We start from the raw sequence: 24,140 nt of genomic DNA on the forward strand, positions 1-24,140 counted from the left end.
TGCAATAAAGTGCACAACGAAATTGATTTATTCAACGGCCTAGAGAGAAATAAGTGCCCACTGATAAAAAAAAACTTACAATCGAAGAAAGAATTGTGAAAATAAAACATATTTTGGATTAATTTGTCCGTGCAAATTCAAAAGTAAGCAAATAATAATAATAATAATAATAATAATAATAATAATAATAATAATAATAATAATAATAATAATAACTTATATTATAAAATTGAAAGTAACTATGTTTGTGGCTCTTAATCTTTTGAACAACCCGACTGATCTCTATAAAGGTTTCAACATAGATAAGGTTCGGATCTTGGACTACTTTTGTCATTTCAGTTTGACGGTGCAGCGTAGGGGCCGGTGAGAGGGAGATACGTGTGGAAAAAAAACTGAAAATGAAAGTGGCTGTTCTTGTTACTTCATCACTCTTGAACCACACGACCCATCTCAATTAAATTTTCAACACAGATCAGGTTCGGGCCTAAGACGGCAATTATCTATTTACTTTGAGGATATAGCTTGGGTTGAGGAGAGGGAGAAGTTAAAAAGTATAAATAAAAGTTTATAACTCGCGAAACGACGTATCCATCACGATCAAATTTTCAACCTAGATGAAATTCTAACCTGAGATGGTTTCTGTCATATCACTTGGACGCTGGAACTTAAGAGATGGAGAGGGGAAGTGACATTTAACAAAGAACGAAAAAATCTGGTATAAGTGGCGAATCTGTAATTTTTGGAGTCGCTGATATTAACAGTGACACATCTGATGCTGTTCAAATGCAAATTCAGTTCCTCTACTGGGAGGAGGAGGCGACATATAAACATGATCGAAATATCCAATATCAGTGTCGAATTCACAGTTTTCTGGCTCGCTGAGATCAACAATGACACTGCAGATGCCGTGCCCCACAACATAGGGTGGGGAGGGGATATATAAAACTCACCGAAAATGACCGATATCAAAGAGGACTTTAGTAATAATAACAGTGACTGAGTCACGGACGATATTAATATTTTTCTCAATTTAACCCAATGAAGCGGGTAATTGATGCTAATAATAATAATAATGATAATAATAATAATAATACTAAACTACTATATTGTAAATGTATACATTTATTATTATTATTATTATTATTATTATTATTATTATTATTATTATTATTATTATTATTATTATTATTATTATTATTATTATTATTCACGTAATTTTGAACTTGCACAACGAAATTACTGAAAAATATGTTTTATTTCTGTAATTTTTCCTGGATTGTATGTATTTCCTTTATTAGTGGGCACTAATTTCTCTCTACGCCGTCGAATAAATCAATTTCGTTGTGCACTTTGATTCGTTCCAAAGATCACAGCTAAAGTAAGTAATATTTAGCTTCTAATTTCAGGTGGCATGATAGTGTTGGGGTAACGCAGTGGTCTTATGAAGAATACAGCTATCTAACATAGGTTCAAATCTTATTCACGTCAAAGTTAAAATTTTTACAATGTGATTGTGAAGAATCGACTTATCATACTGGACAAGCATTACGTAAGAATATGAAAGAAACATCTGTATCATGATAGAGACGATTTACGAATGTTGGTTGGGAAAGGGCAAGGGAATTACCAGGACATTCCAAAGACATCATTGATCTGCAGTATGCACTTTTCGTGTTTTCGTTCTCAGAAAGAAACACTACACCATTTGTTAAACAAAGTTTGGCTAAAGCAATCGGTGGTGTAGTGGTAACGCGTCAGACTTCCAATTGAAAAGTATTGGTTCGATTCCCCATCAAATAGTATGATTTTTACACATAAAATATTGGCTGCGAACAGAGATTCATCTTCTGATGGAGAACTTACAAAGCATCACTGGCGATAGTTTGAGTAAATAGTATGTGCGTTCTATATCATACACTGCAATAGTAAGTATGCTTCATATTTATATTCGTCCCGTCCCTCTCTTTCTTGACGTTTCCCTATCTGTCTTGGCATCTTTCACTTTCTCCCTCTCACACTAACATGCATTTCATATTCCAAAGTTAAAACGGAGCAGAGGCCCGATATTTCTGCTTCTGGAATTTAATTAACTGGGAACTTCGGCCTCGTGCTTTTCGTGCTATGGTGATAATATCAACGGTCCTAGTCATCTCTGAGAGGAATACTGTTTAAACGCAAGGAAATAAGTAAAATCTCTTTTTTATCCTCTGGGTTACCGAGTCTCAGTCGAATTACAGGGTCACTGCGGATTTAAATTCCTCGATCCAGTGGTAGTCTATAACCTAACGAACATCATACGACTGACACTATGATGCGTATGAGCTCTTAGCGTGTTCTTTCTCTCTGTGCAAATTACGTTATATTCGGAAGAGATGAAATCAATTCTGGATGTTCGGAATAGATAACTCTTCGAAAAAGACTAGAAAATGGTACCTCTTTGGTTATTTGAAAACAAAATTTTATTTATACTAGTTCGACACAATATCTGTTCACATCCTATAATTCAATGTGTTTTATTCACGTTGAAATTTGAAAGATGCTACATCTATAAGAAACATATACTTTTCCTTTCCAACATTTGTAGCTTTTCATTACGATACTATTTGGACTTATAATATAGGTTATATGTGATAGATATTTAGCAATAAAATAGTACTCTTCAATTTTATCTTTTTTCTTTCTTTCTTTCTCTTTTCGTTTCGTTTTTTTCGTTCAGTTTGCATTAGTAGTCTCAAATGGAGGATATGACCAACGCTATCTGCTGGGTATATTAAAATGTATTTTGGATCATTACGTCCAACGAACACTACCGAATTTGCAATCGAACCACGCAGAAACAAAACGTGTGTGTTAAACCTTGACATTATCGTAGATGTGTCTCGGAGATCTACAGTTCTACTTGAAATTGAGTATGCTATATATTATGAAAGTAACATAATAAATATTTAAAGGATCGTCTATATATTTGAATAGTTCTGAAAAACTATGTAAAACAAACGTTATTTCTATATTACTGTTGGATTTCTGGAAACGGAACTTTATAATGTTAGGTTATATTCTTACTACGTTTGAATTCCACAGTTTTATCTGTTCTCCCGTTACTACTTTTTCTTCCTCTCCTCTCCTTTTCTCCTCTCTCTCTCTCTCTCTCTCTGCCTCATTTCTGAATCTGTGTGTAATAGACATTCATTGGTTTCAATTTTTCATTGTGGGTGTTTCAGTTTCTCCCTACATCAACCTATGAATCTTGTTTCGTCTCGGTTTTGTTATTTCATTTTATCTATACTAATACATGTATAGTTTGAAATAAGAATTGCGCTCATGTTGTTAGCTAATTTTAGTATGGGAGGGAAGAAAGGAGATGAGAGAGGGGTCTGTTTACCTAACACGACTATGTGATAAGAAGATGTATATTTGGTGGCCTAACTGCACGGCGTTGGGTGTCGCAATATTTTGAATCGGAGTGTACCATTTACATTTCCTTATTGTGTCCCTGAAGTGAGAAATTTTGAGAAAAATCAGAATTTTTCTCTGATTTTTATTTTTTTTAGTCCCTTTGGAAACCGGTGTAAACGCAGACATCTTAAAATCAACTGGGCTAGCGCTATGTGCTAATAATGAAAATCTCTTTTGGCGTGAGTTTAAACCCGGGTCGAGGAAAGTTTCTTTTTACATTTTTTAATATTTTTGTAAGACTTTTTAAATTAAAATATGAAAATAATACTGAAAAAAGTGATTTACTTACTTTTGTGCAGATAAGTAGTATTAGTAGTAGGAACGGGTTAGAAGCCCCACAGGGCTCGTTTTGTTCCCCTTGTACTCCATGATATAAATTTTGTGTCCAACTTAAAACAACTAGCTAGGATAGTGTTTAAAACAGCTGGCTAGAGTAGCGCGAGAAAAAACGTACTTCCGGGAGCATTACTCTCCCGAGCGGGTCGTGTGCCAAACACTGCTTATGAAGTTCTTTTCCAGCACAGTAAAAGGGCGAAAAAAAGAAAAGAAAGGAAAAAAGAAAAAATACGGAAAACTATTCCTTATGCAAAGAGAGTTTGAAAACATTTCAAAAGGTATGCTATGACTATTATTAGTTAATGGCAACAACCGATATCGCAGACAGATCCAGGAATTTTTGAGGAAGGGGGGAGCAGGTCTGAAAAATAAATTTGAGACATTTCTTGATATGTGGTTGGCTAACCAAAAGTGTGAACTGGAGTGCTTCATAATACTTATTTATCGTCCTTCTGGAGGCAGTATTGAGGAAAGCCATGTTGCTCAACACGAGAGAATCCAGGATTACTATCTAAAAAACTTTTTATTGTTGCATTATTTTATTTTATTATTATCATTATTTTTCTTAAATCAGATTATGTAGAGTAAACTATTTTTAATTTAATTTCCTATTGACGTAATTCATATTAACTCTTTACTAATATCGTTATTCTTATACTACATAAGTACTATCGTGGGGTCAGATTTAACCCCATTATTTGTTTTGAAATTAAAATTTGTTAATATGTATTACCATTGGCAGTTGATTGTGGACCGTTTACTAGTGCTATACTTTAATGGATTTAACTAGATTTGGGGACAAAAGATATTTTCAAAATATTTTTTGACCAATGGTCTTTTGGTAATAGATTATTACAAAGCGAAACAACATACTTAAATGAAATAAAGTTTTTTGTTATCCGAAATTAACAAAGTATGAATATAAACTTATTTTCATGTAAAGAAAGCATTCAATTATTAGTGCTGAGAAAATGTAACTTCTCAAAAAGTTGACAATTGATGCTTTTGTGTTTGACTAGTTGCTTGGCTACAGGTCCATATCCACAGGAGAAATAGGGGGCCGGCCCCGCCCCTAAAGTTTTACTGTTCAACCTAACAGGGACGTACCCAGGAATTTATTTCGGGAGGGGCCTAAAGCGTTTTAGAGAAGTCCAAATACAATTTGAGGCTAAATTATATGAAAATTTCTAAAATTCTCCTAAAAGTAGATTACATTTTTAAAAAGTCGGGATTAAGGGGGCGGACCCCACGACCCACACCTGCGTACGCCCCCTAAAGTATTCACGGTAGACTTGCAAATGAACTGCTATAATATAATAATAAACTATAATATGGTTGGATCGGTCCCCTAACTTCGACCGCCTCATATTTTTGGGCTGGCTACGGCTACCTACTTGGCTACCTACCAACACACACAATGATTAGTCTTAAGGGGCCGTCCACATATTACGTAACGGTATTTTTGACCAATTTTTATCCTCTCCCTCCCCCTTGTCACACTTCATAATGCAAGGCTAAACCCCTCCCCCGTTCGTTACGTAACACTTTTGGATTTTTGTTTTTCCTCCAATTTTCCTTATTTTGGGAGTTATTATAATAAAAACTATTTTATTATAATGTATAATAAAAACTATATATATATATATATATATATATATATATATATATATATATATATATATATATATATATATATATGTGTGTGTGTGTGTGTGTTTTATTACTTTAGCCCTAACTGTTGGTCTAATGACTAGTACATGAACCTTTTCTGTATGAGAGCTCGGGTTCGAATTCCACTTTAAACTGTAGATCTACCATCTATGTCAAATATAATCTCGCTTCTCAAGAAGAAAGCTAAAATTCACGTTTTGTTTGATTTAGCTTCTTCTCTCTGCCAATTACATAGGGCTGATCTCAAAACAGATTTGTAGTACTCTCTTCAATTACCATCAAGCAACATAAAACTTAGCAGATTATTTCTTCTGAATCCAGACCAGATACTACTTTACGAGACAAGAGGGGACGGAAAAACTTTTAAGATAATCAAGAGGAAGGAAAAATAATTATCCGAAACCAGAGACGAGACGAGAATTCTATAAAAATTGACGAGACGAGAAAATCTTATTTGGGAAACAGTACTATATTTGTGATTGAATTATGGGTCTCACATCATATGTACTACTGAGCCATCAATCTTCTCCCTCCTTAGTGACACGGAAGACTTGATTTAATTACCGGTACGTTTGCGTAGTTACAGAGCGTTTGCGTACCGTACAAAGCATTTGCGTTGCGTCACGAGACGAGACGAGAAATAAAGCTTTCTCCTGTCGTCTCTTAAATTAAGTGTTCGATTTTTGTCTCGTTTTGATTCGAATCACGACAGGTCCACTAAGAGTGTAATATATCAACATTTAAATCATATTTATTATTGAAGTATATTATATAATAACTTACGTATCTTAAAATGTTGATAAATACTCTTCATTGTCCGTGCTCGTGGTTTTTCTCGGGGTTCTCCTGTTTCCTCTCTTTCTTCATTCCACCATTTCATTCATTGCGCATCATCACCGTCTCCTTTAGCCTAACCGGCATAAGCGTGGACGTAAAATTGAAACATTTCATTTTACTCTTCATTGTGTTCGTACAACCACTGTACAAATTTATGAACTTTTACTATGAATGAGGTAATACTAAAACACTGGTATCTAAGACTTCAGTGAATTGTTGCCCATGAGACTTGATAAATATCTTGTCTCAAAAATGAGACAAGAATTGTCGTTTCTCGTCTCGTCTCTACCTTGGACATACACCTCTTGTCTTAACTCTTATTAGAACATACACTTCTCGTCTCGTTTCCGAGCAAACACGAGAAATTTCTGTATCATGCACATTACTTTTTTGCTTCTCCAAATACTAAATTTCTCAGTCACTTTTCATACCATTTGCTTTCATTTGCTTGATTCACTAAGTGTTTAAAAGTTAAACTGAATTTAAATATTTGTTTGAAGTATAATTTCTTTCTAATCAGATGTTTTTAAACGAAAAATTCTCTATGCGATCTAGCATGATGCAATAATTTTAGAAGAACCAGTAGCTTTAAATCCTACTAACCTATTATTCTCTTAAAATTTCTGCCAGAAATATAATTTCTAAGAATTTTTTATATCATACGAATGTTTCTTATTACCATTATTCTCCGGACAATAACAGTATTAATGTGATAGGATTTGTTTTATCTCTTTCTCTGTCTTCTTAGCACTCAGTGCGTATCATTTAAAATTATTATGCAGGGTGTTTCAAAATAGCACCAACAACGTTTGGGAGCTGATTCCTAACACCAAGATAAAACAAAATGTATAGACCAACCTGTGTGCACAAATGCTTCCTTTGAGTTATAGGCTGCCGAAAAGGCGAAAAATGAACTTTAAAGGTCCACAGCTCCAAAACTATGGGATTTACCGTAGTCGGGTCAAGACTTAACTTAGGATCTAATATGTGCACTATCCAAATATTCATGTTTCAGAATCCTGCGGTACTTCCGAGACAATTTTTATAGAGGTAGTAGGTGAGTGTTTCAAATTATATGCCCGTACCAAAATTCCTTGTATGAAATTCGTTGCGGAAGAACCGCAGGATTCTGAAACATGTATTTTAGGATAGAATACACACTAGTCCCTAAGTGAAGCCTTGAGCCGACTAATGTAGATCCAATAGGTTTGGGGCTATGGACCTTTAAAGTTCCTTTTTTTATGTTTTCGGCAGGCTATAACTCCAAAGGGAAGCATTTTTCATCTAGGTTAGTATATACTTTTTGCCTTATCTTGGTGTCAAGAATCACCTCGCAAACATTGTCGGTGTTGTTTTGAAACACTCTATATATGCGTGGGTTTTGTGTGTGTATGTGTGTTGCAATAACAGAAAACAAATGAAAATTTCAGTTTAGTGTCCTACAATTATGCCCTTGAGGATGATTTATGTTAGGTGAAATCAGTTTCCAAATGTTATCGGTGTTGTTTTGAAACACCCTGTGTATATATATGTATATAATGAATCACAAAAATTTCTGTAAAACTGCTTGTTTTTTTAAAAAAACTAGTGTTGAGCTTGCTAAGTCTGTTCAGCACATTCTGCGCCTGCCTGTCACTACTTTGTGTGACGTCACTTGCTACGACGAAGGGCTTCTCTTGAGACTGTCGTGCCTTACCCCGATGAAAAGCAAACCATATTTTCGCAAACACAGCCACAGCTAGGGGCAGAGAGGGAGTGACAGAGAAGGCATACAGCTCGCTTCATAGCTGCAAATACTTAGAACTATGAGACGTCAGACTCATCGACAACTATAGTTCCTCTCTTGTTAGAAGGCTTTCAGTCAGGGAGACAACTTTAGTTGTCGCGCACTTATCAAGGTCAGTTCCTGCGACGGAAGAAAACAACAGCAACATAAAACTACTTTTTTGTGTTTACTTTCCACGAATATTTATCATTTTCGTGCATACAGGTCAGTTACTGCTTAGATTTAAATGACATGCTGTATAAAGTATTATATATTCCCTATAAAGATATAAGCACTGAGAAGAAAAAACATGTAGCTATTTTTGTTGCCCTTTTTCTATTAGCCAGTAGAAGTGTGCATAGCTGTTTCAACACCCTTCTTGTAGTTTGCATAGGATTGACATCCTCTTTTTAGTTAGCTTTTGGCTATGAATAACACAGGGACTGGTTCTTATGATAGTGGAGGATTTTCGCCCGGAGGATTACGGAAATACTATCTAATATAGACTCCGATGCTCTTGAAGCGGACGATGAAGGTAGATTGTATCAAGATTCTAGCATCAATTTATGTCACACGCATCTACCTCTATCTATTTCAAAATATTTTGTAGTATACAATATACAGAATTCAAGATGGCGGCCATGATGTACACTAAATCATTTAACGCTGTTTCTAAACCAATGCCAAATTGTAACAATTTCTTTTCCTCCGTTCATGCGGTTCTTTTTTACTGCCCTGTCACGATAATTTTTTTCTATTAGTTACATATGTCAAACACAGCACTCCCTGTCCCAAACAGATGATGTGTCAGAAATGAGTTACACTTTCATTTGTGGGAATATTCAAGACAAGGTTGAGGTGTAAAATCATAACCTTTTACATTAAAATCAATATTGTGTGATATGCAATATGGCGGAATTCAGGTACTGCGTAGATTTAAATGACACGCTGTATATTAAGTGTATATTCCCTATAAGGATATGAGTATTCAGAAGAAAAAATCCACAAAAATTAATGCGTCCACGCATGTCGTTATTATTGTTCTGTCCCAATGCCCTGTATACAGATCCACATACGTCTTCTCAGAGCAACATTAAACTAATCTTTTCCACAGAATATTTTTCATTCTATACTTTGATCCAGGGGTGGAAATGGAATTTTGGAACTAAGGAGAAAGCCAATAATAGATAAGGTTTGATTCAGAAAGTCGGAAGGGCAAGCAAACTTTGATGGAGAACGACTTAACCGATAGAGATTGTTGCAGAAAAATTAACAAACAAATTAATATCACCATTTAAATTTACTATAATTTAATAGTAACTACAGATGTTTTTCCTTCTTTTGCACATCACTTCAACTTACGAAGGGGATATTATCCCCTCGTACATGCCTGATTTCCACTCTTGCTTTGATCTCAGGCTTTTTACACGTGAAACCGTATTTACCGTGTAACTTTGACGCGGGACCATTTTGACTCGTGAATTTTTGTCGCGGAGCACTTACGCCCAGACCTTTTCCACGCTGGGCCGTTCGACTCGGGCCCTTTTAAAGCGGGGTTCTTTCGACCCAGGCTGCTTTGACGCAGGGTTCTTTTAACTCGATTCCTTTTGTCCCGGGATATTTTGACGCGGGACCGTTTTGACTCGGGCCTTTTAGTAGCGGGGCTATTTTGACCCGTGTCCTTTAGAGGCGGGTCCTCTTGACCCAGGCTCTTTTGATGTAGGGCCCGTTTGTCGCGGGGCCCTTTCACCAAGACCTTTTGGCGCGAGCCGTTTTGACTGGGATTCATTTGTAGCAGGGCCGTTGTGACTCGGACCCTTTTGACCCGGAGATCTTTTGACCTGGGCTCCTTTTTTACATTCGCTCAGCCGCGTAACTCTCAGCCGTTGCCTTAAGCGTTCAAAATCGGCTAGGTAACATTATTGCGAATGTTTATTTATTTTTTCTAGGCTCTCTTGACGCGGGGCTGTTTATACTCGGGCTCGTTTGACGCAGGGCCCTTTTGACTCGGTTCTTTTTGTCGCGGAACTATTTTGACCCGGGTCTTTTTCATGCAGGGTCGTTTTATTGCGGAGTTTTAACTCGAGCCTTTTCGACGCGGGCCATTTTGACGTGTCGTCATTTTGACTTGGACCCTTTTGTCGCAGAGACTTTTGACCTGGACATTTCACTCTGGGATGTTTTGACTCGGGCCCTTTTGACGCGGGGTCATTTTGATCGGACACTTTTCTTGCGGAGACCTTTTGACCCAGGCCTTTTTGACACGGGCTCTTTTCTACCGAGGCTGGTTTGAACTGTGCCCTTTTGAGTTGCATCCTTTGACCCGGCCTCTTTCGAACTAGGGACCATTTGACGCGTGGCCGTTTCTACTCGGGGTCTTTTGTTGCCAGGCCCTTTTGACCTGGAGACTTTTTGACTTGCGCTTGTTTAACGCGGGGCCGTTTCTTCTTGGGTCCGTTTGACGTAGTAACGTTTTGACGGGTTTTTTGTCGCGGGATCCTTTTGAATCGGGAACTTAAGACGCGGGGCCATTTTAACACGGCCACATTTGTTGCAGAGACTTTTTGACCCGGGCCCTTTGGCTAAGGACCCATTTGTGGCGCAATCTTTGGGCCAGGGCTCTTTTGACGGAGGGCCTTATTAACTCAAGCCCATTTGACATGAGCCTTTTAGACGTGAGGCCATTTTGACTCGGGTTTTTCTGTCGCGGAGACCCTTTCACACAGGTCCTTTTACTCAGGCCATTTTGTTGCGGAGATCTATTTGAACCCGAGCCTTTTAGACTCGGCCAGTTTCGTCCGGGAGGGGTTCTTTTATCCGAGCCTTATTGACCTGGGCTCTTTTCACGCTGAGCCCTTTTTACTTGGGCCTGTTTGGCGCAGGTGTATTTTGACTCGGGTCTTTTTGTCGCAGGACACTTTTGACACGAGCTCTTTTGACGCGGGGCCGTTTTGATCCGGGAACGTTTGTTGCGAAGAGCTTCAGACCCGGGACTTTTCGACTCGGGCATTTTTGCAGCGGGGCCCCTTTTGGCACAGTCCGTTTGGCGTAGAGCCCTTTTGACTCGAGCTCTTAACACGAGGTTCTTTTTACTCGGGTCTTTTTGTCGCGGGACGATTTTGACCTGGGCTCTTTTCACGCTGTTCTGATTTGACCCGGGCCCTTTTGAGGCGGAATCCTTTTGACCGTGGCTATTTTTACACAGGCCCCTTTTAACTCGAGCCCTTTTGACGCGGGGTCGTTTTGACTCGTTTCCTTTTGTCGCTGATACCTTTATACCCAAACGTTTTTCACGCTGGGCCTTTTCGATTCGGGTCCTTTTGAGGAGGGGTCCTTTCAACCCAGGCTCTTTTGACACAGGGCCTTTTAACTTGATCCCTTTTGACCTGGGCTCTTTTCACGCTGAGCCCTTTTTACTTGGGCCTGTTTGGCGCAGGTCTATTTTGACTTGGGTCTTTTTGTCGCAGGACACTTTTGACACGAGCTCTTTTGACCCGTGTCCTTTAGAAACCGGTCCTTTTGACCCGTGCCTTTTTAAGGCCGCTCCTATGACCCGGCCTTTTTTGACACAAGGCCAAATTGTCGCGGGCCCTTTTGACCAGGGTCCGTATTGACTCGGGCTGTTTTGTCTCAGTTCCCTTTTGTCGTGGAGATCTCATGACCGGGGGCAGTTTTAACTTGGGGCATTTTGTCGCGGGGGCCATTTACCCGTGCCTTTTGACACTGAGACATTATGACCTGGGGTCTCTTGACGCGGGGCTGCCTTTTCTTGGGCCCGTTTGACGCAGGGCCCTTTTGACTGGCGTCTTTTTGTCGCGGCTCCCATTTGACCAGCACCTTTTTCATGCTGGGTCGTTTTATTCTTGAAGCGGGGTCCTTTTGTCTCGGGCCTTTTTCACGCTGGGCTGGTTTGACCTGGGCACTTTTGAGGCGGGGTCCTTTTGACAGTACTCTTTTGACGCAGGTCCCTTTTTACTCGAGCCCTTTTGACTAAAAACCTTTTCACGCGGGGTCGTTTTGACTCTGGCCCTTTTGTCGCAGAGACTTTTGACCCAGGCATTTTTGACGCGGGACCTTTTTCACTCGGGCTCTTTTGTAATGGGGCTATTTAGATCGGTGCCCTTTAGAGGCAGGTCCTTTTGATCCGGCCTCTTTTGAACTAGGGCCCTTCTGTTGCGGGACCCTTTTATCCGGCACCCTTTCACGCGGGGCCGTTTTGACTCGGGCCCATTTGACGCAGGGCCGTTTTATCACGGATATCTTTTGGCCCATTCTGTTTTTACTCGGGGCTCTTTTACCCGAGCCCTGTTGACTCGGAGACATCTTGACCTACGCTCTTTTAAGGGGGGCGTTTTCACTCCGGCACGTTTAACGCAAAAACTTTTGACTCGAGTCTTTTTGTCACGAAATCATTTTGACCCAGGACATTTTGAGTCGGGTTCTTTTGACCCGGGCTCTTTTGACACAGGGCACTTTTGAGCCGGACACTTTTGATGCGGAATAGATTCGACTCGCGCCGTTTGTCGCGGAGATCTCTTGACCCAGGCCCTTTAGACTCGGGTCCGTTTTGACTCGGGCTCTTTTGTTACGGGTTGTTTCGACCCGTGACCTTTTGACCCGGCTCTTTAGATGCGGGGCTGTATTGACTCGGGCCCTTTTGGCACATGGCCCCTTTGTCGCGGAGAGCTTATGACCCGGGGCCGCTTTTACTCGTTACGTTTTGTCGCGGAGGCAGTTACCCGGGCCCTTTTAACCCGGGCTCTTTTGACGCGGGGCCGTTTTGACCCGGGCCCATTTGACGCGGGGCCGTTTTGTCTCGAGCACTTTTGTTTGGGATACCTTTTGACCAGGTTTCTTTTGACTGGGGCCCTTTTGTAGCGGAGCCCGTTTTGACACCGGTTCATTTGACGTAGGGCCCTTTCGACCCATTTGATGCGGGTCCTTTTTGCCTTGAGCTCTTCTGTCGCGGGCCCTTTTGATCGTTGCTGTTTTGACTCGGGCCTTTCTGTCCTCGCCCTTTCGTCTGGCTCTTCTGACATAGAACCATATATATAACGCAGCAGCTGAAATGCGTGGGGCAGGCGGCGGGTATGAGTAAATCGATTATTAATCTATCCCTGGCGCAGTAAAATTAGTTACGCTACTGATCATATCTCTTTCTTTCTCTTCTCTCTACATTATGTTTGGAGATGAATGTTCTGACTAATAGGCTACAGTGGCGATTTTAAAAAGTAAGACGATATATGCTATCAATTATAAATGTTATGAATTTTAACTTAATATATATAGTGTAATAAATCGAAAAACTCTATATCGGCCTTTTGCTCCCCCCTCCTGTTGGAAAAAATCTTGCTGGTGTTAAGGATTATCATGTTGCTTAGTTACTGTATTATATTGTGGTATACACACAATAAATACATCTGTGTTTTATTTAATAAGAAGAACCTTATTTACATTTATTACGGACCTTGGTTCACGACAGCAAATCATATTCATGTTCAGCGTAATCAGTTTCCATTATCAAATAAGGACAGTGAGACGAATGAAATAATTGACACATACAATTAGGACTTAGAAAAGTGTCCTGCGAACATGTCGTAGTAAATTCCTAAAGAGTGAAATGCGCTAGTAGCAATTCTTAGCAGTTATTAACTTAACATAGAAGATAATAAACTGAAAAACTGAGAATACGAATCTTTTCAGAGATGACAGTGTACTGATGCTTCAAATCCGTTCATTTACTCCCTATACATACGTTATTTCTCTAGTCAAAATAAAAACTCTTCAAAATTAATCACAATTTCTTATGCAACCATCCCTTCCTTGAAGTACTGCGCTGTCACACACCCGTCACGGCGATGTAAAGGCACTTTTGGCGACGAGGATACAACCAATAAATAACAATTATAATGATTATGAATTCACAAAATAGGTTATAACATAATTGCAAATATCAGCTTTGTAGTTTCTTGAATCTATAGTAAGATAGCAATAGATATATTACTGCCGGTTTCAGTGCAAATTTGGCCAATTTTTGTAACAAACTTTTTCAATACAAAAGTACATAAGATGTTTTACGAAGATTACTATGCTAAAGTTTCTATTATTAAATCAGCCTTCTATTTATTGATCCTACCTGTTTTAGTGTTACAATATATTGTCATTAAATCTTGTTCATTATATATATTAACGAACTTTTTGTCTTTAGAATCAGCCTATAGGGTATTATTTGATGTAAAAACTTCACGTATTCACTATGCTTTACATAAGTATGAACTGCAAGTCTTGTATCGTTTCTAAACACTTCTTTAGTAGCAACATCTTCAAACTTTGCAACAGTTTTAATTGCCCTTTAATATGGTTTCCTCTCAGCACTGCATGGCGCGTCCTCAGGTTGCGGATCGAGGTGAAGGCCTCTAGATATAGAGGTATACTGAATAAGCAGCCGCAGACTGACGACAAAGGGTGTTCCTTCAGCTTGGGAGTTTGGCGTGAGGCTAACAACCTCATCCTGTTAATAAACAGGAAGCTGTTCAGAAATATCCACAGAAGCCTCGAACCAGAACTGATAACTTGAGCACGACCTCACAAGGTAAAACGTACATGAGATTTGAAACATGAAAAACAAGTAGTCTTTATAGGGCAAGCATATTAACATCCGAAACAGTGAGTTAGAGAAATACAAGATGGACCCAGTATGAGTTCAGGTAGTTTGATGGGAAGGAAATGGAGTTGTGCCAGTGAAGTCTTGAAGTTTTACTTTCTTTTACGGGGAAGGAAAAAAAATCAACCTGGAACCTAATTTTTTTTTACAAATGAATAATATCAACAATTTAGCGGCTTGCATATGTTAAAGATAGGCATTCTTTAATTACTCGTAAGGGTCGGTGGTATGATTTTATTGTTTTAAACGTACATGCCCCAACAGATGATAAGGATGACGATGATAAAAGACGTAGAAGTAGAACGGCTATTTCACCAACTCCTGGAATACTATATGAAAATTCTATTATGGAATTTCAGTGCGGAGGTAGGAAGAGGATATTTCCAGACCAATTATAGGTAATGAAAGTCTGCATAAGGAAAATAGACAACGGCCAGATAATGATCTTCACAAAGCCAGCAACATCACTTTCTGCTTCTCCTCTGCGACTCATATGATTGCCACTTACATTTATATATATATATATACAGAGTGGCCAGAAAATCAGAATTTAGTTTGACAAAATTTCTTCACGCATGACTACGGTTACTACACTAGTAACTTTAACAATCATTATAAGTGTGTATTCTATCATCTATTCACTCCGACTAGTGATTACTAGAGCATATTAAACACTTCTTATAATAGCAGCAGATGACGTAGGAACTTCACAACAATGTATTACGGCCATTACCATCAGTGACCTAGTGTATAAATATTAATTAAAAACGCCAAAGCTTCGACAGCCTCTGCTCTGAGGGAGGAAAAGTACCATAATTTACAGATCCCGTTTAGGTTAGAGGATAAACTGTTCATTGCTTCTACTTTCACTATTTTAGTGACAGTGTTATATCCAGTGTTACACAAGTGACCAGTGTCTTTTATCATGTAGTTTGTGCTGAGTGTTTTAGTGCTTTTTCCAGTGTATACTGCAAGCAATCTGCAGATTCTCGACAATGAAAGCCGACGATCTCGTGGGCTTATTTTTATTTACGCCACGGTGGTGTACGGTAAGATTCCATTTGTTTTCACACCATGTTGGATTTAACCATGTGTTTCTACAACCAGGGCCGGATCTTGAATCTGCGAACTACGCGTTCGGAGGAGGCGACAGGTGAAAAGGCGCCAAACAGGAAAATGAAGTTTGTGTTTTAAATGTGAAAGTTTATTAGAGAAAATGTTATGATGAAAACTTTTCCAATAACTTAAATTAATATTGTACAGCCTGAGATACATCAAAAGAACAATCAAGTCTAATCTTTGCATGATTAGCTGTCGAACACCTCTTTACAATTGAAATGGACTCGTACATCAATTGGCACCAACGCCACAATCACGAGTGATTCTAGTTTTAGGAAAATTTTCAGTGGCGCAGGGAGATTTAGGAAACAATTTTTTAAGAGGGGAAAGAGGAGACTTTAGGAATATATGATAAAATGTAGGGAAATTTAGCTTTTCAATAGATGCTATATTAAGTACTACAGCAGTACAACTAAAGACAACGCATTGGCATTCTTTCTACAATCCTACCCAGACCCGAAACCAGTTACAGAGGCTTGGGGGGGACCATGAATATGTTAGGGGGGGCAAGTCATCAAAACTTTTCTTACAAATATCTATACTATGTTTTTTGTATTGAGGTCTGGAGGGGCCACGAAAAGTTTAGGAGGGCCACGCCCCCCTAATCCCCCTCTAGTTGCGGACCTGATCCTATCATATGTCTTCATCCTTCTCGCAACAATCCTTCCGCGAACTTGCCAGAGGATGTCATTGCAAAATATGTTTTGAACTGAGAATGAGTCAACAAACAAAGGAAGTAAACTGCAGGCGTTGCTTATGGATTGGGCGGCATTATCACAGTAGAAAGCAATGTCTTCAAGGGTGCTCCGCCTTGTCATAAACAAGTGCCCCCATATAGTGCTTCGGTTAAATGAACACAGTTAAGGGTTGAGAAAGGTCAGCGTAAATGAAATACAAATTATCGAAGTTCAAGTAACTACGCTTTTGTTGTCTATTGGTCCACGGAGGGGGCGAAACTAAGAAAATATGGGCGGTACAATTGAAATTTTTAATCACTTCTGAGAGAAATTTTAACTTAAGTTCCTAATATCGCTGCCCACTGCTTAATGCTCACTTTATTAATGTCTATTAGTCCATTTGTTATTCGTCTACATTTCCGTTTCTATCCTGAGTCGTTTCGTTTTTTTTTTTTTTTTTTGTTTTTTTTTTAATTTATAATGATGTGTGTGTTTTCACTTTTCAATAGTACTTCGTTTCGCATGTAATAATAATGGCCGACGATTCAAAAAAAAATCAACTGGAGGATTTTCTCAGAAAATAAAGTCACGAAACTTGAAAGAAGATGACAGGCAAGAAAAGGCTCCAAAAAGTTTATTTCGGCTCCTGGCCAAAATTTCCAAAGTAATAATCATGTAAATGTTAAGGTGGGGTATCACTACCAGCTACTGTTAACGAAGCATTTGCAAGTCAAGAAACTTGAAACTGTAAGTTTATTTCACTTGATTACAGTGATTTAATTGTTAAATTAAAATGAAATGGATACAGCTTTTCGGTTAAGTGTTTGAGATAAAGGGTCTTTCCTAATAAGATAGTGAAATCGGCCCTTGATCCAAATTGGATCGCTCTTGACCGAAAAGGTTACCCTTGACTTAAAAGTACCTCAAACATTTTTTGACCCCCACCCCCTCCCTTTACCGAATTATCGTGTCATACATACTCAAAATTGATTTTTTTTTTAAATTTTGGTGGGGTTGATGAAAAAGTTTTGAAAGTTTCACAGACTGTAGATACTATTTAAATGTAAATGTGGATTTTTTTTCAAAATCATCGATGCGTATTTTCTTTATTTTTTTGCGTGTTGAAAATTTCAAAAAAATTGTAGGAAAAAAATTTGGGGGGACACGTCGCAGATTTTTTGGTTAAAAGTCTGTAATACCTTTAAGTACAATATATATTTTTTTTCGGGGCCTGAAAGTGATGGCAACATTGTCAAAAATAAATAAAACTGAAAACAAACGTTTTTTTTTTTGCACAGTTTTTCCACCATTTTATTGCCCTGAAGGTGAGGGCCCCTTCAAACAACCCTTTGCCAAAGTTGACAATTTTCCTTTCTTTTCCGTCCCTTTCGCTTCTGTTGTTCTTCGGCTGCTTCGATTGGGTCCATTTCTGAATAGAAACACCAAATAAATATCCGTAACAGTGCTTCCACTTTAACGACTCTTGCACAACTTAATTACACTCAGCTCGAGGTAGAGAGCGCCACTGTGTGCGGCCAGTGAAGCATAGATACGCTCAACTGACGCGAGGTTTTTTGAGCCCGAAAAAACACTTTTGTTTTCAGTTTTATTTATTTTTGACAATGTTGCCATCACTTTCAGGCCCCGAAAAAAAATATATGTTCTACCTAAGGGTATAACAAATTTTTAACCAAAAAATCTGCGACGTGTTCCCCTCAAAATTTTTTCTTACAATTTTTTGAAATTTTCACACGCAAAAAAAGAAAAAAAAGAAAATACGCATAGATGATTTTGAAAAAAAATCACATTTACATCTAAATAGTATCTACAATCTGTGAAACTCAAAATTTTTCGATCACCTTCACCAAAATTTAAAAAATATTCAATTTTTAGCATGTATGATACGATAATTCGTTAAGGGGAGGGGTGAGGGGATCAAAAACTTTTTAGGTATTTTTAGGTCAAGGGTAACCTTTTGGGTCAATAGCGACCCAATTTGGATCAAGGGCCGATTTCACTATCTTACTAGGAAAGACCCTTTAATGTACTTGAAAATTTCTTTGAGTACAATTACTTTTCACTCAATATATTTGTATATAACGCAAAAGGGTAACTGTAATTGAAATCGAAACTGTAACCGAGAGGTCATTAGGATCATAAGTAACACATTTTTTTCAGAACTTTCACTGTCAATTACAGCAACTCTCTCGTATTAAATTCAGATGGATGGATATTTTTAAACATCTGGTAACAGTCCTAACGCAAAGTAGAGTTTTGAATATTAGTTACTTGTGTTCAGGGTTGCACCGACGAATGTGGTCCGAGAATCTGAATTCCAGAAAACTTATTTTTTTAAAGAAAATTAACACAATATTAGGTGCAAATACACAAAATTATTTGCATTTTGTAGGCTACTCCAAAAATATCTTCAGCCCCAAAAGAGAAATCTTGGGTGCGCCTCTGCTTGTGTTTATAACGTTACTCATTGCCTCATTTCGGATGCCTATTTTGGAGGGAGACATGAACTGACTGAATTATTTTATCGGTCTAAGGGGCCACGAAAAGAATTTTTGCGGGAGGGTCTGATTTTGAAGTTCCGCCACTAGATCGAAGGCAAATTAAATATCGATTACAGGACACATTTTTGTCATTTGTTGTGTGTTAAACAAGATAAAATTAATAAAGATCTACTGTATTTGAGAGTATAGGTTTTGCCAAATTGAAAGCCGAAAGTAGGGATGCGTTCGAGTCGAGTCGAGACAGAATTTTCCTGACAAAATTCGAGTCGAGACACAGCTCTTCCAATAGAAAAATATATATTTTTCGAGACGAGACATCACTTTTACGGCACATTTTCGAGTCGAGACAGTCTCAAATCTTGTCTCGTGCCCATCCCTAGCCGAAAGTAGTCTTTAAACAAGAACTTTTCACTAACAAAGTAAACGAGAAATTACGCGAATTACCATAATCGTATCAGTGGAAAATACTATCTAAATATGCTTTTGATGAACCATAAGAGCATATCTCTTTGTCAAAATCGAACTTGTGTCATGTTAAACATAGTTTTAATGTTAGTGCTTATAGTTTTATTCTGTTTCGACTTTTATGTTTCAGTTGTACTTGTCAAAATACATCGTAGGAATATATCTTACTAGGGAGTTAGCGCAAGTTGCGGTCGCAATTGCAACAAAGTTTTGGTTTGAATGTAAGAGGGTCACATGTAGAGCACAAATATGCGCATAATATTTGCCATGGACAATTACACTACACTTTACAATCATGCGTATGTTCAGTTACCGAGTTCAAAAAATGGTTAGTTGGTAGCTCTGGGCAAAAGATTACGAGGATGAACACGACCACAGAGTATAAAGTGCCGGAAACAGAGTTGCTTATCACAGTAGGAGTACCGTACTTCATGAATGCCTGCAATAAACAGTCTTCCGAGTCACATTACGTTTGATCATCAAAAATACGTTCAGGTGGTGTTTGAAACCTCTCTGGTCGGGAGTCATCATATTCAGCTACAGTCCAGGAGTACCGAACAAAGTATGCGAAGACTGGAGAACAGAACTGATTATATAGAATACACATGAGCAACGAAATTGAATCCCTCGACGATGGTGTGAACTGATAGTCGTGAAGGATAATATGATCTTCAATCCGCTTGAGCACCACCTTGAACTGTCGGAAGAGTAGCACATCAAGTGGCTGAATGTAAGGTGTGCACCCAGGAGGGATGGTCTTGATTGTATACACCATGTTTTGTGGTTGGTTAGCATCGATATGAGTTCTGTCACGATATGTCCCGAGCGAATTAACCAGAAGAAGAGACTCGTTCGTAGCATGTGGGAAGTAGACATCTTGAAAGAATTGCGTCAGGATTTGTTTCGTGATTAGGCCGGACTTCGAGGCAACTTGAACCAGATTTTGTAGTTTCAGCATGTGTTGCAATACTTGCACTCCAAACTGACCTCTAGGTTCCTGGTAAATTACTAGCATCTTTGGAAACACGTATCCACTTGCCGACGTAACGGATTGGACGGTGTAAGAATGAGTTGTCGCCCGATCACTCCCTACCGAACTTCTAACAGACTTCTCTCCCTTGAAATGCAGAGTTCGCGATGAGTGAAGTTCCTTCCGTATACCACTTTGATCGGTATTATAAATCTGTATACGTTCCATGGTGTTCATTAACGACATTACCTCCTTGCGAAACTCTTCACATCTTTCATGCATGTCACCATCTGTTTTCCAGGCTTTAGTGGTTACACATTTTGTTATTGCCCGTGAGCCAAAATGGTATCTCCGTTTAAACATTGCAACCCAGCCATGGATAGATCCAGTGAATCGCGTCAGTCCTATTTCTCGGGCTTTTCCCAAACTCCACGCACGAATATGCAATTATCTCCTTTGCTTTTTCAAAAGATATATCAGACCACTTCTTCCTTTTCGATGGGCTTGGCACATAAGCAGACGACTGCCTTCCGTCACTTCGTAACAATTCGTCGTCACTGTCAGGTTCTTGATCATATATAAGTTCTTCACAATCAGACAAGTCTTCTTCTGCTTATTCACATTCTTCAATATAGTCTATTGTATTTTCGTTATGTATATTATTACCATTGGTTACCACTGTTTTATCATTCACATTGATTATGAATGCAGCTGCATTTCTCTCTTTTACTGTAATTTCTGTGGATCTTCTTTTGTGTTTGCAATGGCTAGCAATAATGCTCACTATATTTGCAGGATTCATTATCACACGATTGAGTCAACGGTGAGGGTAACGTCACGCACAGACGGATTAACTACCGACGTATATGCAACACAGACGAGGGTCACTATTATACTGGGTTCCTTGCTCTTATGCGTTAATGTCTGTCTGGTTCTCTCTAGATGTCGCCTCGGACGCTTCGTCAGGTGACCTTCGGTACAGCGCGGTGAGTGTCCACCATAGCATACACTGGTTATATTTACATTAGCTAGAGAAACACTGATTACGATGAATATAGTTACTAACATCACTATATCATGTTCGGTACGGTCCACTGTGAACGGAATATCGCATCTTCGCAGCTTACAGTGTAATCGGCGATGGCACTTAATTTATACATGTTTGTAATCAGCACCCCAAACATATTCACACAAACGACAACTCCACTGCAGATGCTATCGCAACTTGCCTTAACTCCCTTGTTAGTTGTGTCTGGTGCTTATATAATAAAATGCTGTTAATTATTAAAATTGTAACTATGTCCAGTACCCATCCCAATCAATTGATTAGAATGTCACAATTTTTCGGTAATATTCACAGGAAACTACAGATATTGAAGAAATTTGACATTGTAACAATTACTTAAAGAATTTGTGTCCATTATGACTTCCTACTCTATTATTATCATTTATGTGGGGGCGCCGAAATATTGTTTGCTTACATTTAAGAAATGTCTAGAACCGGTCCTGTCTACAACACATGATTGAAGGAAACACTTATCAGATGACAGTCACGAAGAAGAACGTCGTCCACCATTGCCAACCTTCGGCAAGACGCAAGGGCAATCCATCATTAACATTTTTCTATAAAAGGAGACTGGACACCACAGAAAACATCAATCTCCTCCGGTTGATCAAACCACGAATCCTCTAAGATGCCTAGTCATTGAGAGCTATTCTTCCTATATGGTCTAAGATGGCTGGTCATTGCGCTTCTTTCGGCCTCACTAAGACGCCCGGTTATTGAGAGTCACCTAATCACCAAATTTTTTAAGACGCATGGTCATCGAGAGGCACCTAATCAACACGCCATAGGACGCATGGTTATTGGGCTCATTTAAACTTCCCCAACAAACCTCCAAAGATTAGAGGAGATTTGTACTATTGTAATATATTGTTTCCAAGAGGATGACTTTTATAATAAAATGTGATGGGAAAGTCCAAACTCCCGTGTACCATCTTTTGCTCTCCTCTACAGACTAGAAAACTTTACAATATATTAAGCTATTCTACTGCAGAGAATACGCTGTATCAATTGCCATGAAACTAATTGCTGGATCCAAGATTCCTGGCCTTGTACACTATATATGGAAATCATGCCTAATTAAAGGCTCTAATAGTTTACATTTAACGAATTTATTATTATCTTCTTAGGAAGACATGGAAACAGGTTGAGACAGAAGAAGCAGAAAAATGTACAGGAAATTAAAAAAGGAGTTGCGAAGGGAAAGGGACAGAGCAATGGAAGTTTTACAAAAATGCGAAAACATAGAATAATTAGAAGGAGCTGGGAATTATGAGGAAATGTACAAGGAGAGCTGAAATCTATGGAACTCCAGAGGAAAAAAGGAGTATTAACACGGCAGTAGAAATGAAGAATGGGAAGATAGTCAGCGAGAGGAGTGAAGTCTTGGAAAGATTGAAAGAATACGTCAAGGATTTATATGAGACTAGGAAAAGACCATGTGGCCTAGATGTTGAAGTAGAAAATAAAGTAGGCGAAGATGATGAACTGTTTAGTATTCTGCGGGATGAGTTTTAAAAAATCTATATCCGAGATTAATAATCTAAGGCAACCAAGATAACCAATCGAATTCATTAAGAATATAGAAGACAAGGGCAAGAAAGGTTTATTCCGTTTGTGGACTAAAATATGTGAAACAGGAGAATGACCAAAAGTCTTCCTGAAAATGATCATGATAGCAATGACTGAGAAATCGAACCCAAAAGATGTCAAGATTATAGAACTATTAGTTTCATATCTCATGCAGCAAAAATTTTGCTTCGAATTCTGAACAGAAGGTTGTATGGAAAAACAAATGAAGTTGAGAAGGAAAGGTTCAAGTTGAGGAGGGAATAAGATATGCAATTGGATTATTACGGATAGTTGGTGAAAGGTTTATAGAAAAAGGGAAATACTTGTATGTGGTATTTATTGATCTAGAAATAGCTTTTTACCTTGTGAATTGGGAATTGTTGCTGGCAGTTCTAAACAAAGTTGGGTTAGAATAGAAAGATCGAAGACTCATAAGAAATTTATATATGGACCAAGAAGTAAGTGTTAGAATAGGAGAGGAAATGACAAAAAAGAGTGCATTTGGAAGGGGAGTTCGACAGAGATGCTGTCTCTCTCCCCTACGTTATGTAATGTATATCAAGAAGAGATTGCGAAAAGAAGCCTGCAAAATGAATTCAGCATTTTAGTAGGAGTTAGAAGGGTTAGGTTATACGATTTTCAGATGATAAGGCGCTGGTCGCGGAATCCGAAGAGAAAATCAAGAAGATGTTAGAAAACTTAAGAAAGGGCTGTAAAGAATATGGGATGAAAATAAATGTTAGAAAGACAAAATACATGATGATTAGAACGAAGGGGTCAGTATCAAATATAGAAGTAGTGAAACAAGGGTGGGAACTGGAGAAGAGTTGAGACCCTTCTCTTAGTTGCTGCTAACTTGAACTTCTAATTTTCATCTTCAATTAAGTAATTTAGTAAATATGAATTAATATGAATGAATTTTGGAATTTTATTTCGGTTATATGTAAGTTTCGTTATTGGTTAATTAATATCGGACTTCCGAAGAGAAACATCAAATGAATCTTATGACCGTGTCTATTGCAACTA

General features: G+C 38.4%; 1 protein-coding gene across 1 annotated transcript in view; it reads left to right on the plus strand.

The window, feature by feature from the left end:
- LOC145681559 (bestrophin-4-like) overlaps positions 1–24,140 on the plus strand; it is a 1,326,494-nt gene that overhangs the window by 1,254,629 nt on the left and 47,725 nt on the right. The gene's annotated exons all lie outside the window — the stretch shown is intronic.

This window comes from Thermobia domestica, chromosome 3 (assembly GCF_964235325.1).
Source record: "Thermobia domestica chromosome 3, izTheDome1.hap1.1, whole genome shotgun sequence".
NCBI classification, from domain to species: Eukaryota; Metazoa; Arthropoda; class Insecta; order Zygentoma; family Lepismatidae; genus Thermobia; species Thermobia domestica.